The sequence below is a fragment of the Elephas maximus genome, chromosome 4 (assembly GCF_024166365.1).
Source record: "Elephas maximus indicus isolate mEleMax1 chromosome 4, mEleMax1 primary haplotype, whole genome shotgun sequence".
Lineage (NCBI taxonomy): Eukaryota > Metazoa > Chordata > Mammalia > Proboscidea > Elephantidae > Elephas > Elephas maximus.
In genome coordinates, this window is record NC_064822.1 from 65066034 (window position 1) to 65075811 (window position 9778).

Here is a 9778-nt window from a genome sequence, read left to right on the forward strand (position 1 = left end):
GAGAACAAGGAGACCTACAGAGTGGAGGTCCCCTACAAGCTAATGTGGCACAGATTCACCATCTTGGACTACTGCCACCAGCACATGGCCTCACCAAGTCTGCCACACCACCACTCACCAAATTTTATTTATTTACTTTTTTTAATTCATCTTTGCTATTTTTATTGTTTCTCTGTCTTCTTTCTCTTCTTTCACTCACCCACATAGCTCCACATATAACATCCTGTCCTTTCCCTCCTGCCTATCTGCACTATGCACTGAGTGCCATGCCTTCAGGTGCAAGATGTGGTCCCCAGTTCCAAGATTTTCAACCTCAGTTTGTGTTGAAAACTGAGGTTGAACTGCCCCTTTGCTCCATGCCACAAGCCCCAGTTTGTGCTGCAAACCCCACCTCCCTGCACCTCCACCCCTGCTGGACCTGCCCTGTGGCACCTTAGCAGACTAACTGCCCTGTCGAAGTGGACAAGGTGGTGAGAAGTATCATGCCCACAGGTGAGCAAGCAACAAAACAGATCCAGCCTGCCTGCCCACACATAACCAAATAAAACAAAAAAGCAGGATGAAACAATCAAATCTACAATCAGTAAACAAAGAAAATAATTCCTGAATGTCCTGGAGACAGTAGACAATAGGAAAACAGGAAAGGATGGCTTCAGAAAGCAACCAAAATAAAACATAGAACTTCTAGTATAAGAAAAGTCACTTGAACTACCTGATAGGCAATTTGAAACACTAATATTCTGGGTTCTCCAACAGATGAAGGATAATGCAGACAAATATAAGGCAAACATAGACAAAATCAGGGAAAACACAAAGTAATGGAAGGGTAAGGAAAATAATACAGGAACAAAATGCCAAAATGAAAAACTAGAAATCATACAAAAACAGCAAATAGAAAATGAAAATAAAAAACAAAGTTTCAAAAGTGAACAGTGCAATAGAAGGTTTTAGGAGCAAGTTTGAAACAAGGGAAATAGACTCAGTGAAATTGAAGACAAATCCTTGGATACCACTTTCTTTGAGGAAAAGTCAGAGAAAAGAATGAAGAAAAATAAAGAAACTCTGAGAACGATGTGGCATACAATCAAAAGCAAAAAAAGTGCTTGTGATCAGAATTCCAGAACGGGAGAAAGCAGAAAACACGGGCAGGATCATTGAAGATTTGCTGAGAGAAAACTTCCATACCATGAAAGACAAAAAGCCAGTCATTCAAGAAGCTCAACGAAACCTGTACTGGATAGACCCCAAAAGAAAATCACCAAGGCTTATCATAACCACACTTGCTAAAACCAAAGACAAAGAACGAATCCTGAGAGCAGCTCAAGAAAAACAAAAAGTCACATAAAGCAGAAACATTAAGACTAAGCTCTGATTACTCAGCAGAAACCATGTAGGCAAAAAAGGTAATGGGAATACATATATAAAATCTTGAAAGAAGATGCCAACCAAGAATAATACATCCTGCAAAACTCTCACTCAAATATGATAGCAAAATGAGGATATTTCCAGATACACAAAAATTAAGGGAATATGTAAAAAACAAACCAAACTTACAAGAATTATTAAAAGGAGTCCTTTGGTTAAAAAAATTGGTTAGAGAACAAAAAACATCAGACTACAATCTGAATCTGGACATAAGACAGCATCAGCCAGATACCAACCTAGATAATGAACTCTCAAGGATAAAACAAGTTAAAAATTTTACAACAAGAAACCAGAGAAGTCAATCTGTAAATGAAAACAATGTCAGAACAATAAAAGAGGAAATAAATGGTATGAGTACAGAAATTTCAAATAGAGAGGAAATCAAGGCAAAGTCACGTAATAAAAGACTGGTTTAAAATAAGGAAGATACTGGTAAATTTCAAGGAAAACACAAAGAAAATTACCAAACCTGTTCATCAAAACAAAGAAGAAAAGCGTAGAGTCTCAGTAAACACAAAATCTACGAAAATAAAAGAAACAATTTTTAAAAATCCACAAATAAATGAATTCAGCACAGAAGAGTAAGAGGAACAACGAAAATGTCAGCACCACAAAAAAGCAGTATAAAATAACAGCAATAAACTCACACTTATCAATAATCACACAGAATGTAAATTGCTTAAATGCACCCATAGACAGAGAGTGACAGAATGGATAAAAAACAAGACCCATCAATATGCTGTCTACAAGAGACACACTTTAGGAACAAACACATAAATATATTAAAAATCAAAGATGAAAAAAAAGGTATCAAGCAAACAGCAACCAAAAAAGAGCAGGAGTGGCAATACTAATGTCAGATAAAATAGATTGAAGAAAACATCCACCATAGAAACAAAGTTGGACACTTTATAATGATTACATTGACAATCCATCATGAAGATATAACTATAAAAATATATAGACACCCAATGATAGGGCTCTAAAATACATAAACTCTAACAGCACTGAAAAGAAAAATCAACAGTTCCACAATAATAGCAGGAGACTTCAACACACCACTCTCAGTAAAGGACAGAACATCTAAAGAAACTCAGCAAAGACACAGAAGATTTCAAGGTCACAGTCAACCAACTTGACGTCATAAACCTACATAGAACACTCTACCCGTCAGTAGCAAAGTACACAATCTTTCCCAATGTACCTGGAATGTTCTCCAAAATAGACTACATCTTAGGCCACAAAGCAACCCTCAACAAAATCCAAAATATCGAGATAATACAAAGCACATTCTCTGATCACAGCACCATAAAATAGAAATTAATAACAGGAATAGCAAGGAAAAAAGTCAAATACATGGAAACTGAATAACACCTTGCTTAAAAACCACTGGGTAATAAAAGAAATCAAAGGTGGAATCAGAAAATTCCTAGAATCAGACAAGAATAAAAACACATCATAATAAAACCTCTGGGACGCAGCAAAGGCAGTGCTCAGAGGTCAATTTATAGCAATAGATACCCACATCAAAAAATTAGAAAGGACAACATCAAAACATTAGCTATAAAAACTGAACAAATAGAAATGGAAAAGCAAAAGAAGCCCACAGCCACCAGAAGAAAGGAAATAGTATAGATCAGAGCAGAATAAATGAAATAGAGACTAGAAAAACAATAGAAAGAATCAACAAAACCAAAAGTTGGTTCTTTGAAGGGCTGACAAACCACTGGCCAAACTGACAAAAGAAAAACAAGAGTGGAAGCAAATAACACAAGAAATGGGGGACATTACAACAGACCCACGTGAAATAAAAATTGTCATAACAGAGTACTATGAAAAACAATACTCTGACAAGTCAAAAAACCTAAAGAAAATGGACATTATTTCTAGAAACTCACAACCTTACTAAATCAACACAAACTGAGGTTGAAAATCTGAACAGACCCATAACAAGATAAGAGATTGAAAAGGCAATTAAAAAAAACTCCCAATGCAAAAAAAGTCCTGCACCAGATGGTTTTATGGAGAATTCTACCAAACATTCAGAAAAGAGTTGGCACCAATACTACTCAAAATACTTCAGAACATAGAAAAGGAAGGGACACTTAAAAATTCATTTTACGAAGCCAGCATAACCCTGATACCAAAACCAGGCAAAGACACCAGAAACAAATAAAATTTACAGACCAATATTTCTCATGAATATAGATGTAAAAATTTTTAACAATATTCTAGCCAATAGAATTCAGCATCATATCAAAAAAATAATACACCACAACCAAGTGGGACTCATAATAGTTATGCAAAGATGGTTCATCATTAGAAAATCAATTAATGTAATCCACCACACAAAACAAAAGAATCATATGATCATCTCAACTGATGCAGAAAAAGCACTTGATGAATTCCAGCACAAATTCCTGACAAGAACTCTCAATAAAATAGGTATAGAAGGGAAATTCCTCAACATAATAAAGGGCACCTATATAATTTTTTTTTTTTTTTATATAATACCAACAGCCAACATCCTTCTTAGTGGAGAGAGGCTGAAAACAATCCCCCTGAGAACAGGAACAAGACAAGGATGCCCTTTATCACCATTCCTATTTAACATTGTACTAGAAGTCCTAGCTAAAGCAATAAGGCAAGAAAAGGAAATAAAAGGCATACAAATTTGAAAGGAATAAGGAAAACCATCCTTATTTACAGATGATATGATAGTGCATAGAGAACCCAAAGGACTCTACAAGAAAACTACTGTAACTAACAGATTCAGCAGATTAGCAGGATTCAAGCTAAGCATACAAAAATCTGTCGGGTTCCTATACACCAATAAAGAGAACTATGAAAAGCAAATCAGGAAAGCAGTGACATTTATAATAGCCCCTAAAAAAAATAAAATACTTAGGAATAAATCTAACCAGGGATGTAAAAGACCTATCAAAGAAAACTAAAAAACAGTACTGCAAGAAAACAAGACACCTACATAAATGGAAAAACATACCATGCTCCTAGATAGGTAGACCCAACATTGTGAAAATATCAATTCTACCCTAAGCAATCTAAAAATACAACTCAATCCCAATCCCAACACCAACAGCATTCTTTAACAAGATGGAAAAATTAATCATTAACTTTACATGGAAAGAAAGAGGACCTGAGCAAGCAAAGCACTAGTGAAGAAAAGGAATGAAGGGGGATTCACACTACCTGATCTCAGAACCTGTTATACAGTTATGGTAGTCAAAACAGCCTGGTATTGGAATGACAGACACATTGACCAAAGGAACAGAATCGAGAAACCAGATGTAAATCCATCCACCTACAGTCATCTGATCTTTGACAAAAGACCAAAGTCCATCAAATGGGAAAAAGACAGTATTTTTAACAAATGGTACTGGCAAAACTGAATGTCCATCTGCAAAAAAAAAAAAAAAATTAAACAGGGCATATACCCACACTATACAAAAAAACTCATTCAAAATGGATGAAAGACTTAGGTATGAAACCAAAAACTACAAAGATCATAGAAGAAAACTAGGGTCGACACTAGGGGCCATAACACAGGACATGAATAGCATATAAACCATAACCAAACACACAAACACCAGAAGATAAGCGAGATAACTGGAATCTTCTAAACATTAAACATTTATACTTATCAAAAGACTTCACCAAAAGAGTAAAAACAGAACCTACAGACTGGGGGAAAAAAAATTGATCATGACAAATCCAACAAAGGTCTAATCTCTAAAGTCATAGGAAAATCCAACACCTCTACAACAAAAAGACAAATAATCCAATTAAAAAATGGGCAAAGGATATGAACAGACACTTCACCAAAGAAGACATTCAGGCAGCTAACAGACATATGAGGAAATGCTTGAGATGACTATCTATTAGAGAAATGCAAATCAAAACTACAATGAAATACCATCTCATCCAGACATTACTGGCATAAATTTAAAAAAAAGAAAAAAATAATAAATGTTGGAAAGGCCATGGGGAGATTGAAATTCTTATGCATTGCTGGTGGAAATGTAAAATGGTGCAACCATTTTGGAAAACAACATAGTGCTTCCTTAAAAACTTTTTTTTTTTTTTTAAAAAAGCTAGAAATAGAAATACCATATGATCCAGCAATCCCACTTCTAGGAATATATCCTAGAGAAATAAGAGCCATCACATGAATAGACAGATGCAAACCCGTGTTCACTGCAGTACTATTCACAATAGCAAAAAACTGGAAACAATCTAAATGCCCATCAACAGATAAGTAGATAAACTATGGTCCATACATGCAATGGAATACTATGCAACAATAAAGAACAATGAGGAATCTGTGAAACATGTCACAACATCTGGAGGGCATTATGCTGAGTGTAATATGTAAATCACAAAAGGACAATTACTGTATGACACCACTATTATAAAAACTCATGAAAAGTTTTACCCACAAAAGAAATAATCTTTCATGATTACAAGGGAGGGGAGGAGTGGGCAGGGAAAACCATTAACTAGACAAGAGATAAGTAGTAACTTTGGTGAAGGGTAAGACAGTACACAATACTGGAGAAGTCAGCACAACTTGACCAAGACAAGGTCATGGAAGCTTCATGGACCCATCCAAACGCACAGAGGGACCGATTTACTGGGCTGAAGGCTGGGGACCATGATCTCGGGGGACAACTAACTCAACTACCATAACATAGTTATAAAGAAACTGTTCTACATCCTACTTTGTTAAGTAGTATCTGGGGTCTTAAAAGCTTGTCGGTAGCCATCTAAGATACTGGTTCCACCTTGTCTGCAGCAAGGGAGAATGAAGAAAACCAAAGACAAAATGGAAACATTAGTCCAAAAGTCTAATTGGACCACAACTACCACAGCCTCCACCAGACTGAGTCCAGCACAACTAGATGGTTCCCGGCTACCACCACTGACTGCTCTCACAGAAACCACAATAGAGGGTCCTGGACAGAGCTGGAGAAAAATATACAACAAAATTCTAACTCACAAAAAAAGACTTTTACTGGCTGGACAGAGACTGATGAAACCCTGTGAGTATGGCTCCCGGACACCCTTTAGCTCAGTAATGAAGTCACTCCCGAGGTTCACCCTTCAGCCAAAGATTAGACAGGCCCATAAAACAAAATGAGACAAAATGGGCATACCGGCCCAGGGGCAAGGACTAGAATGCAGGAGCTGAACAGGAAAGCTGGTAATGAGGAACCCAAGGTCAAGAAGTGAGAATGTTGGTGTGTTGTGGGGTTGGTAATCAACATCACAAAACAATATGTGTACTAATTGTTTAATGAGAAGCTAGTTTCTTCTGTAACCTTCATCTAAAGTACAAAAAAAAAAAATTAATTAATTTTAAAAAAGAGCCCTGAAATGTTTTCAGGTACCAGCAGATCCCCACCTTCAGAGAAATCATCAAGATTGGTCAGTTTTATCCCAACGAGCAAAAGTATTTCCCCTAGTACTGGACATTCCACGGAATTGTCTGCCTCCTTCTCCATTTACTAAGCAGCAGCTAGGCCAGAAGTGTCTGAAGAAGTGTTGGTATGTTTATTTGTTTCTATGTTCATTTGTGGGATTTATTATTCTATTGTGATAAAATACATTTTTAATTGCCATTTAGCCATTTTTAAGTGTAAAGTTCAGTGACATTAATTGTATTAGTTTCCATGCTGTGCAACCACTGTCACTATCCATTTCCAAATGTTTTACATCACCCTGAGTAGCTATAGCTCTTAACCACTACGCCACTAGGGTTTCCAACAGAAACTCAGTACCACTTAATAACACCCATTTTCCCCTCCCCTCATTCCCTGGCAAACACTAATAAACATTGGTCTCTACGCATTTGCCTTTTCTAGACATTTCAGACATTTCACATAAATGGGACCATATAATATTTGTCCTTTTGTGTCTCACATATTTTACTCACCTTAATGTTTCAAGGTTCATCCATATTGTAGCAGGTATGAGAACTTCATTTCTCTTTAAGGCCGAATGATATTCCATTGTATGGATATACCACATTTTGTTTATCCATGTATCTGTTGATGGATAGATATTTCCACCTTTTGGATATTATGAATAATGATGCAATGAACATTGGTATACAAATATCTTAAGTCTCTTCTTTCAATTCTTTTGGGAATATACCTAGGAGTGGAATTCCTGGGTTATATGGTAATTCTACGTGTTGCTTTTTGAGGAACCATCAAACTGTTTTCACAAAGATTGCATTATTTTACTTTCCTACCAGGAATGGAAGAAGATTCTAATTTTCCATATCCTTTCCAAGACTTGGTATTTTCCATTTTTCTGATAACAGCTATCCTAATGGATGTTATTTGCTTTTAATAGACACTATACAGGTGAATATAGAGCCTAAAATTCTAAGATACTCTCATAATAGTGCTTCCTTATTTTGCAGAATATTGGTTCCAAAGATATCGGTTATATATTGTTGCTTAATAAACCACACTGTTACGGAATGAATTGTGTGCCTCCAAAAGATATGTTTAACCCTAATTCCCCCAGGTCTTAAATGGAAATAAAGTCCTTGTAGATGTAATTAGTTGAGTTCATACCAAATTAGGGTGAGCCCTAAATCCAATGAGAAGAGGAGAGAAGACACAGAAGACAGATACACAGGGAAGAGGCCACGTGAAGACAGAGACAGAGATTGCAGTGATGCAGCTGCAAGCCAAGGAACATGAGCGATTTCCAGCAATCCCCATAAGCTAGGAAGAGGCAATGAAGCATTCATTCTTGCCTAAGACCTTCAGCCAGAGCATGGCCCTGCCGGCATCTTGATTTTGGGCTCTAGCCACCATAACTGTGAGAAAATAAATCTCTATTGTTTTAAACCACCCAGCTTTTGGTACTTTGTTACAGCAGACCTAGAAATCAATGTTGTTGTTGTTGTTGTTAGGTGTTGTTGAGTACATTCTAACTCATGGTGGCCCTATGTAGCAGAGAAGAACTGCCCACCAGGGTTTCCTAGGCTGTACTCTTTACAGAAAAACACTGCCACACCTTTCTCCCCCAGAGCGACTGATGGGTTTAAACCACAGACCTCTTAACCACTGCACCACCAGGGCTCCTTTAGAACGCAATCCATACATATCTGAAAATTTAGTGACTTAAAAAAAAAATTATTTTATTGTTTCTCACAATTCTGTTCATTGATTACGGCTCAGTTTAATGATTCATCACTTTCATTTCACTCTATAAACACAAATCTTACATAACACCTGTTACACACAACTTTGACATAATGGTTCTGGAAGAGAAATTAAAGAGGCTTTGAAATGCATTCATAAAATGTGAGATAGAGGGAAGCAAAGAGCTAGCACTGATTGATATCACCATTCTCCATGACACTCAAGTTCAAGTATACCTTGTGTTCTGTCAGTCAAAGGTATGTAGAAAAAAAAGTGCTTTTTGCCCATCTCCAACATCCACCCCCATATTATTGAAATAATAGTGAGAAAATTTCATTAAAAGTAAAATGAAATTCCCCCAGAAATCTGTAAGTTGCTCTCCGAGAGTTAAACTGATAAATTCTACATATAATGAGTAAGATCAGACCTCTATAAAAATAACTATCATCCAGTACACTTAGGGGGAAAGTGGCAAATGAAAGACTCAGTTGCATCAACATGACCAGGGCATAATCTCAGGAGGTCACTTTAGGAACTGTATATGGGTATACAAGTACAGCCATGGTTGGGACCAACTTTGTCATAATCAATTATAATCGCTGGACAAAGACAATAAATTACAGGCTATGTTGTACATAAATTTTATATTTTAGGAGTAAGAAAATGATAGGTAAGAACTTTAGTAAAAAGGGGAACAAAAAAAACTAAGGGCCATTTTGAGTGGGAATCCATGGACAGAAAGTATAGAACTGAACCTAAGAATTACCAGAATATTGGAAGAATGTAATTCTATAGATCAACTCATCAGCAGTGACCTATAGTTCTCTAATGTTCAATCTCTAATTTTCCTTTGTCTGCGCTTGATGTTAAATGCCAAGACCGAATAGAGAATGTTAAGAAGCCCAAAGAGTCTCCTGGGCCAAAGCTGAAACTTACCCTAAATTGATGTGTATTGTATTCCTCCTGTTACATAATATGCTTATAGTTAAAAGCAATAAATCTGCCCGAGAGAAGCTAAAAGTAATGACTAGTTTTCTTTTGCTTTTGACCAGTTCATTAAAAAAAAAAAAGCTACCCAGGAAGAGGAATCAGATCAAATTATATCAGTAACTAATCCCTTAGCAGTCAGACAGAAATTAGGAAAGGAAGCTCATGCTCCCTCCACGTGTCCA